Source organism: Heterodontus francisci, chromosome 40 (assembly GCF_036365525.1).
Source record: "Heterodontus francisci isolate sHetFra1 chromosome 40, sHetFra1.hap1, whole genome shotgun sequence".
NCBI lineage: Eukaryota > Metazoa > Chordata > Chondrichthyes > Heterodontiformes > Heterodontidae > Heterodontus > Heterodontus francisci.
This window is the reverse complement of record NC_090410.1, coordinates 18281456-18291278: the sequence shown is the minus strand read 5'-3', so window position 1 is coordinate 18291278 and position 9823 is coordinate 18281456. Positions and strand designations below refer to the sequence as shown.

Below are 9823 nucleotides of genomic sequence, written 5' to 3'. Positions count from 1 at the left end.
AAAGCTTCTTCACAAAATGCAACTTTGTTGTTGTTTTGATGAATAGTAAGATACATTTTTAAAACCTTTACCTTTTTGAAATTATCTCACCAGCCCCCTATATAAGACAAAAATTGTAATGTGCCCCCCCCCCTCACATGAAAGGGTTGGACACCCCTGCACTATAGCATGTGCCCTACTTTACCTAGGATGAGAACCTTTAGTTATCAAGTGATGTTAGGTTGTTTTCACTGGAGCTAATAGATATCCACAAAGCATGAAGGTTATAGGATAAATATTGATAGATTGTCTCCATCTGTCAGGAAAACTACATGGAGAGGGCATTAATTTATGATAATACTTTAAGGGAATTATAGAGGGGGTTAAAGAAATTTCTTTGCACAGTGGGTGGTTAGAACGTGGATTCCTCTGTCGCAAGCCATTGTTGAATCCGAGGACATAATGCTTTTTAACAAGGGTATTAGTTATTTGATGAAGCAGAATATTAATATTAGGAGAAGCAAGCAAGAGAATGGAATTACACTAGATGGTTCATGGAGAAAAACGCTGGCACAGACTTGGTGGGCTGAATGAGCACAAAAACAGCCAATCTTTTATGTAAAGTGAGACTCATATCAGAATGAAATGGTCTTCTGGTTCTCATTGTCTGTCTGCACTGCTTCCCCATGCCTAACAAGTCAATCCTGCCTCTCTGATCCCTTCTAACTTAACCCCTCAACATGTCTCTCTAATTTCTCTTCCATCTCCACCATACCAAGTTCATCTTGTCCATGAGACCCATCTCCTCCCTCGACCCCCATTTCCACCAAATTCCTGACCGTCCAATTTCCATCCCTGGTCCCCATGCTCGCTGTAAATGTTTCTCCTCGTCGGGCAGTGGCCCCCTCGCTTTCAAAACTGCCATCATCTTCCTCCTGCTCAAAGAATCCACCCTTGACCTCTCTGTCCTTGCTTACTACTGTCCCATCTCCGAACTCCTTTGAACCTCCAAAGTCCCTAAACTTTTTTTTATTCTTTCATGGATGTGGGCATCGCTGGCAAGGCCAGCATTTGTTGCCCATCCCTAATTCCCTTGACAACTGAGTGACTTGCTGGGCTATTTCAGAAGGGAGTTAAGAGTCAACCACATTGCTGTGGGTCTGGAGTCACATGTAGGCCAGACCAGGTAAGGATGGCAAATTTCCTTCCCTAAAGGACATTAGTGAACCAGATGAGGCTCCCACCAGCCTCTCAGCTCCAGATTTACCTTATTTAAAATAAAGAACAATGTTCTTTCTGACTGTGATGGTTGTACATTATCACTGCTCATCTATTTTGACACAGTCAACCTCACCACCTTTCTCCAATGTCTTTTCTTTGTTGTCCAACACAATGGTGCTGCCCTCGCTTGACTCCTCTTACCTACCAGGTCATCGTTAGGACATGTCTATTAATAGCTTCTCCTCCACTCTCACACAGACAACATGGAAGTTCCCCAGGCATCCACCCTCTCCCTTATTAATATCCTGCCGCTTAGTGATGACAACCTCTTTCTTTCCACCATCCCTCTCTCTCGACCATCCACTGCCTCCTTGTTGTCAGACTGTTTGTCAGTGATCTAATCTTGGAGGTCCCACAATTTCCTCCAAATAAACCTAGAGAAGACCAAAGCCATCATCACTGATCAGTCACAATCAAATCACAGAATCATACAGCACATTCGGCCCATCATTGCCTAACCTGGCTCTTTGAAAGAGCTATCCAATGAATCCCTCCTCCTTGCTCTTTCCCCATAACCCTGCAAATTGATTCTTACCAAGCATTTACCCAATTCCCTTTTGAAAGTTATTACTGAATCTGCTTCCTTTCAGGCAGTGTATTCCATATCACAACCCACTGTGAAACGGGCTGTGACTCATTAAAGGGCAAGAGGGCACTCATTCTGCAAAACAAACATTCAAACGCACGCAGTCAGATTTCACCGGTGATGGGATGATGGTGACCCTGATGGTCACCTGATGGTGACCCAAACTTCAGACATGCCCAGCTTCCAGTCACATTCCTGATTTAACTTTTCCTCCTCTTTTGTGCTGCATTCAGTTAGAGGGTTGTGGAAATCTCCCAAATATCTCAGATTCTTCTGCTCTACAGTTTAATTTACAATTCTAGATGAGTTCTTGACTCACAATCACTGCCCACATATCCCAGCACTGACTCTGTGTGTGTGTGTAACAGGACTGAGTGTCCCAGCACTGACTGTGTGTGTGTGTGTGTGTGTGTGTGTATGTGTAACAGGACTGAGTGTCCCAGCACTGACTGTGTGTGTAACAGGACTGAGTGTCCCAGCACTGTGTGTGTGTGTGTGTGTGTATGTGTGTGTATGTGTGTGTGTGTATGTGTGTGTGTGTATGTGTGTGTGTGTATGTGTGTGTGTGTATGTGTGTGTGTGTATGTGTGTGTGTGTATGTGTGTGTGTGTATGTGTGTGTGTGTATGTGTGTGTGTGTATGTGTGTGTGTGTATGTGTGTGTGTGTATGTGTGTGTGTGTATGTGTGTGTGTGTATGTGTGTGTGTGTGTGTGTGTGTGTGTATGTGTGTATGTGTGTGTGTGTATGTGTGTGTGTGTATGTGTGTGTGTGTATGTGTGTGTGTATGTGTGTGTGTGTGTATGTGTGTGTGTGTGTATGTGTGTGTGTGTGTATGTGTGTGTGTGTGTATGTGTGTGTGTGTGTATGTGTGTGTGTGTGTATGTGTGTGTGTGTGTATGTGTGTGTGTGTGTATGTGTGTGTGCGTGTATGTGTGTGTGCGTGTGTGTGTGTGTGCGTGTGTGTGTGTGCGTGTGTGTGCGTGCGTGTGCGTGCGTGTGTGTGCGTGCGTGTGTGTGCGTGCGTGTGTGTGTGCGTGCGTGTGTGCGTGCGTGTGTGTGTGCGTGCATGTGTGTGTATGTGTGTGTGCGCGTGCGTGCGTGCGTGCGTGCGTGCGTATGTGCGTGCGTATGTGCGTGCGTATGTGTGTGTGTATGTGTGTGTGTATGTGTGTGTGTATGTGTGTGTGTATGTGTGTGTGTATGTGTGTGTGTATGTGTATGTAACAGGACTGAGTGTCCCAACACTGACAGTGTGTGTGTGCGTGTGTGTAACAGGACTGAGTGTCCCAGCACTGTGTGTGTGTGTGTGTGTGTGTGTGTGTGTGTGTGTGTGTGTGTATAACAGGACTGAGTGTCCCAACACTGACTGTGTGCTTTGTAACAGGACTGAGTGTCCCAGCACTGAGTTTGGTTAAACAACAGATAATAACTAACACAATCAGCAATAAACCAGGAATTCTCCATCCCGCTCCCACTCTGGCCTCGGCCTCCTACACTGTTCGAATGAAGATCAACATAAGCCTGAGGAACAGTTCCTCAACATTTAACAAGGCACTTTACAGCCTTCAGGACTCGACATAGAGTTCAACAATTTCAGATCATATGTACTGTCCCCATTTTTTCAGACAGCAGATATTGGTGAATAAAACAGAAAATGCTGGAAATACTCAGCAGACCCGGGAGAATCTGTGGAGAAAAACAGAATCGCTGACCTTTCATCAGAACTGGTAGCTGTTGCTAATGATTTTGCTATTCCAATTCACACCTCTTCGACAAAGACTTTTCTTTCTTTACTTGTTGCATTACCATCTTCTTTTGCCTTGCACCATCATCCCTTTTGTCATTTAATCCCTCCTGCTGCCTCAGACCTTCGCGCTTGTTCTTCCTCTCCCTCTGTTCTTAAGAGCTGTTACGTCTGTAACTATTTCCAGTTCTGATGAAAAAATCATTGACTTGAAATGTTAACTCAGCTTCTCCCTCCAAAGCTGCTCCCTAACCTGGTGAGTATTTGCAGCATTTTCTGTTTTTATTTTGCTTTTATAAGGTGAGAGTTAGGTGAGATTTTTCTCTGTATTAATGCCATATTTAACAATGTTCATTTCCCATGTATGAAAAGTAAACATGATAGATCAGCTGTCAAATCACAGCGTGCAGCAGGTGATCCTTATCTAGTTTATAGTCCACCCCAGCAGGAGTGCTGTCACTCACACTGACATTCAGTCTGACTCCTTCCTCCCAGGGGTTCACAGATCGCTACATCAGTGAATTGTACATGGAGATTATTTCACGTGTAAATGAAACCCCCTTTCCTAACAAGCCTGTTGGGCTTGGAATCCCTGCCAATGATTTTCCATTCTGTGCTGATTTTCACCCTTTCACTCTCACTGGGGTACGGGTTCCACACACTGACTCTCACTGGGGTACGGGTTCCACAGGCCCTCACTCTCACTGGGGTACGAGCTCCACAGGCACTGACTCTCACTGGGGTTACGGGTTCCACACGCACTGACTCTCACTGGGGTACGGGTTCCACACGCACTGACTCTCACTGGGGTACGGGTTCCACACACTGACTCTCACTGGGGTACGGGTTCCACAGGCCCTCACTCTCACTGGGGTACGAGCTCCACAGGCACTGACTCTCACTGGGGTTACGGGTTCCACAGGCACTGACTCTCACTGGGGTTACGGGTTCCACACACTGACTCTCACTGGGGTACGGGTTCCACAGGCCCTCACTCTCACTGGGGTACGAGCTCCACAGGCACTGACTCTCACTGGGGTTACGGGTTCCACAGGCACTGACTCTCACTGGGGTTACGGGTTCCACACGCACTGACTCTCACTGGGGTACGGGTTCCACACGCACTGACTCTCACTGGGGTACGGGTCCCACACGCACTGACTCTCACTGGGGTACGAGCTCCACAGGCACTGACTCTCACTGGGGTTACGGGTTCCACACGCACTGACTCTCACTGGGGTTACGAGTTCCACACGCACTGACTCTCACTGGGGTATAGATTCCATACACATTGAGTCTCACTGGGGTACGAGCTCCACAGGCAATGACTCTCACTGGGGTACGAGCTCCACAGGCAATGACTCTCACTGGGGTACGAGCTCCACAGGCAATGACTCTCACTGGGGTACGAGCTCCACAGGCAATGACTCTCACTGGGGTACGAGCTCCACAGGCAATGACTCTCACTGGGGTACGAGCTCCACAGGCAATGACTCTCACTGGGGTACGAGCTCCACAGGCAATGACTCTCACTGGGGTACGAGCTCCACAGGCAATGACTCTCACTGGGGTACGAGCTCCACAGGCAATGACTCTCACTGGGGTACGAGCTCCACAGGCAATGACTCTCACTGGGGTACGAGCTCCACAGGCAATGACTCTCACTGGGGTACGAGCTCCACAGGCAATGACTCTCACTGGGGTACGAGCTCCACAGGCAATGACTCTCACTGGGGTACGAGCTCCACAGGCAATGACTCTCACTGGGGTACGAGCTCCACAGGCAATGACTCTCACTGGGGTACGAGCTCCACAGGCAATGACTCTCACTGGGGTACGAGCTCCACAGGCAATGACTCTCACTGGGGTACGAGCTCCACAGGCAATGACTCTCACTGGGGTACGAGCTCCACAGGCAATGACTCTCACTGGGGTACGAGCTCCACAGGCACTGACTCTCACTGGGGTACGAGCTCCACAGGCACTGACTCTCACTGGGGTACGGGTTCCACAGGCACTGACTCTCACTGGGGTACGGGTTCCACAGGCACTGACTCTCACTGGGGTACGGGTTCCACAGGCACTGACTCTCACTGGGGTACGGGTTCCACAGGCACTGACTCTCACTGGGGTACGGGTTCCACAGGCACTGACTCTCACTGGGGTACGGGTTCCACAGGCACTGACTCTCACTGGGGTACGGGTTCCACAGGCACTGACTCTCACTGGGGTACGGGTTCCACAGGCACTGACTCTCACTGGGGTACGGGTTCCACAGGCACTGACTCTCACTGGGGTACGGGTTCCACAGGCACTGACTCTCACTGGGGTACGGGTTCCACAGGCACTGACTCTCACTGGGGTACGGGTTCCACAGGCACTGACTCTCACTGGGGTACGGGTTCCACAGGCACTGACTCTCACTGGGGTACGGGTTCCACAGGCACTGACTCTCACTGGGGTACGGGTTCCACAGGCACTGACTCTCACTGGGGTACGGGTTCCACAGGCACTGACTCTCACTGGGGTACGGGTTCCACAGGCACTGACTCTCACTGGGGTACGGGTTCCACAGGCACTGACTCTCACTGGGGTACGGGTTCCACAGGCACTGACTCTCACTGGGGTACGGGTTCCACAGGCACTGACTCTCACTGGGGTACGGGTTCCACAGGCACTGACTCTCACTGGGGTACGGGTTCCACAGGCACTGACTCTCACTGGGGTACGGGTTCCACAGGCACTGACTCTCACTGGGGTACGGGTTCCACAGGCACTGACTCTCACTGGGGTACGGGTTCCACAGGCACTGACTCTCACTGGGGTACGGGTTCCACAGGCACTGACTCTCACTGGGGTACGGGTTCCACAGGCACTGACTCTCACTGGGGTACGAGTTCCACCGGTGATGGTAGCTTTCTGGTAGCTTGCCTAAGTGATTAATCATCAGTTGCAAGTGAGTGTGGGCTCAATATTGCGCTGTGGAATGCATTGCATCAGAGCCCCATCCTGTCTTCACTCAATGTCCACTCACCCGCACCTTCCAGGAGGGGTTACTGGTAACAATCAGGCAGTCAGAGGGTCCTAACGCCCACCTTAGCTGCGATGAGCTAGTCAGAACCAGCTGAAGAATTTAGCATCCTGACAGTGACTAGGATTAAAGGAATATGAATTTTGCATCGAGTAAATGACAAGCGATGACATCAATAAGAATAGCAGACTCAACGCACAACTTTAAAGTAAAACGTTAAAAGTGCAATTGAAACAAGATGTGATTTAACCTTTCACCTTCGTTAAAAAAAATACTGCGGGGAGCTAAGGTTCATTACATCCAGAGATGTAAAGCAGCTGAAAACCTGAGCGTCGGAGCTCAAGGCAACCCTTCAGTAAATGTCAACTCTCTCGGAGTTAAAGTTGCAAAGAAAAGCAATTGGAAAAGTTACAGCACGGAATACTGAAAGTCTCGGCTTACCTTCTCTGCTTTATCTCTTCCTCTGGAGCCCTATCTGACGTGGAAGAAGCCGGGAGAGCAGACTGAAGCTGCAGCCTTCTGTGACGCCCTGCACTTTGTGTTGGACAGGCAAGCAGGCAGCAGTCCCTGTGTGAGTAAGGAGGCGATGCTGGTCAGAGTCCTGGGAGGTGGGCCCCTCTGACTATTGGTTCAAGTCTTTCTGACATGGGGCTGCTTGAAATGTCAATCTTTCCAGGGCCCTTGCTGACTGCCTGCACTGTCCCAGCTGCTCTATGAGACAGAATTCACTCTCCTGCAAATATCTTAACTATTTCAAAAGCCTGCACCCTGGAGGGTTTGCAGGTTCCCAACAACTCCCCACCTTAAAGGAAACCGGCAAGCTGCTCAATTTGATCAAAAATAGATCAGACGCTTGCTCAGCACTTTTAACCCTTCCAGCACCAAACCAGCCATCCACTTTGCAGCTGCTTTTTCAAAGAGAACATGCCGAGGTACTGCGTGGGCAGTTAGGGGATTGGCAGTGAGCCACACATCAGGCCAATAAGATCTGAGAAAGCTTTGGTTAAGGTGGAGAAGCAGAGAGGTTTCAGGAAGGTATTGCAGAGAGTGGGGCAGAGACAGTGATTGGGGGGAGCTGGAATCTGAGGACAGTAAGTGACCAGGGAATGTAAGGCTAGCGGCTCAGGTGTCAGCTATGGCACAGTGGGTAAAAGTCTTGCCTCTGAGTTAAGAAGGACATGGGTTCAAACCCCACTCCAAACTGGCACTGAATGTGTTAAACCACGGCACTGCCTGTTCTCTTAGGGAGATGCTATTTCGAAGAAAAGAGGAGTTCTCTCTCAGGTCCTCACCACAGCCAACATTGCTAAATTCCATTATGTGGTCATTATCACATTGCTGTTTGTGGGAGCTTGCTGTGCACAAACTGGCATTTCCTGCATTACCATGGTGACTACACTTCAAAAGTACTTCATTGGCTGTAAAGTACTTTGTGACGTCCTGATATAGCGAAAGGCGCTATAGAAATGTAGAGAGGACGAGGGGTTAGTGAGCAAAGGAACACAGTGTGGAACAGGGTAGCTCGACAAGATAGAGCTTGTGGAGGATTGGGGGAGCTGGAAAGGAGGCTGTTAGAGAAATAGAGCCTGGAGGTAAGAAGAGTGTAGATTGGAGTTTCAGTAGTTTAAGGGTTGATGTGGGGGCAGAGGATGAAGTAACTGCTGTAGTGAATTTATAAGATGTGGGGTTTGCAGCTTAACTCTGGATTAAATAGGACAGCAGGATTCCGCAAAGGCTGGGACAGTCAGTCACCCTCCATTGAAGATTCTGGACACCATGTCCAGCCTGGATGAAGGGGAAATTTCCATGTTCCCCCACTCCCCATAAACCAGTAGCTTGAGCACCCTGTCACCTGCGACCTTCAGGGATCCACTGCTTGATCAAGACAGCAGCCCACTCATGCCCGTCTGGAGACCTATCCCCCCCTCATTGTGCATTGAAACTAAGGCAGGTGATCTCAGCCGTAAGCTTCTTGACTCATAGCCCCATCCCCTCTGCAATGGCCTAGTTTGGGACAGGTAGAGACTCCACCACCCCCCCCCCCCCCCTCCCTAATTAGGTCCACTGAAAGGGAAGGATTGGCAGATCCCAGTAAAGCTTCTGGTCCTTTTAGTCGAGTCCCAATAGAACTACATCTGTCGTAACAGAGGGGCAAATTCAGAACCAAGGGTTTCCATGTACAATGTTCCTATATTATTCTATTCCTGTTTACAATAGCTCTATTTACGATTCTCCTATACTCCTAGTTACAAAATTTCTGTTCACAATGTTTCCGTCTTCTTATTTATGATTCACCTACATTCCTATCTATAATGTTCCTATTAATGAGTTCCTACATTCTGACATTCCTCAATATAATCTGGCTAAGCTCTTATATTCTTATTTACAATATTCCTATCTTTCTATTCACAATTTTACTATGTTTGTACATACCTACTTACAATCTGCCTTGATTCATATGCAGCAAGACTTGGACAACATCCAGGCTTGGGCTGATAAATGGCAAGTAACATTCGTGCCACACAAGTGCCAGGCAATGACCATCTCCAACAAGAGAGAATCTAACCATCTTCCCCTGACATTCAATGGCATTACCATCACTGAATCCCCCACTATCAACATCCTAGGGGCTACCATTGACCAGAAACTAAACTGGAGTAGCCATATAATTACCTTAGCTACAAGAGCAGGTCAGAGGCTAGGAATTCTGTGGCGAGTAACTCACCTCCTGACTCCCCAAAGCCTGTCCACCATCTACAAGGCACAAGTCCGGAGTGTGATGGAATACTCTCCACTTGCCTGGATGGGTGCAGCAGCAACAACACTCAAGAAGCTCAACACCATCCAGGACAAAGCAGCCCGCTTGATTGGCACCCCATCTACAAACATTCACTCCCTTCACTACCGACACCCATTGGCAGCAGTGTGTATCATCTACAAGATGCACTGCAGCAACACACCAAGGCTCCTTAGACAGCACCTTCCAACCTCCGACATCTACCAACCAGAAGGACAAGGGCAGCAAATGCATGGGAACACCACCACCTGCAAGTTCCCCTCCAAATCACACACCATTCTGACTTGGAACTATATCGCCGTTCCTTCACTGCCGCTGGGTCAAAATCCTGGAACTCTCTTCCTAACAGCACTGTGGGTGTACCTACCCCAAATGGACTGCAGCGGTTCAAGAAGGCAGCTCAC

The 9823-nt window shown here is 48.9% G+C and overlaps 1 protein-coding gene across 1 annotated transcript in view; it reads right to left on the bottom strand.

The window, feature by feature from the left end:
- LOC137353126 (neuroblast differentiation-associated protein AHNAK-like) overlaps nt 1-7262 on the bottom strand; it is a 62364-nt gene extending 55102 nt beyond the window's left edge. The window contains exon 1 of the mRNA XM_068019150.1: nt 7064-7262. The gene's annotated coding sequence lies outside the window, so the exon portion shown is untranslated. The remainder of the gene's footprint in view (nt 1-7063) is intronic.
- Nucleotides 7263-9823: the final 2561 nt, after the last annotated feature.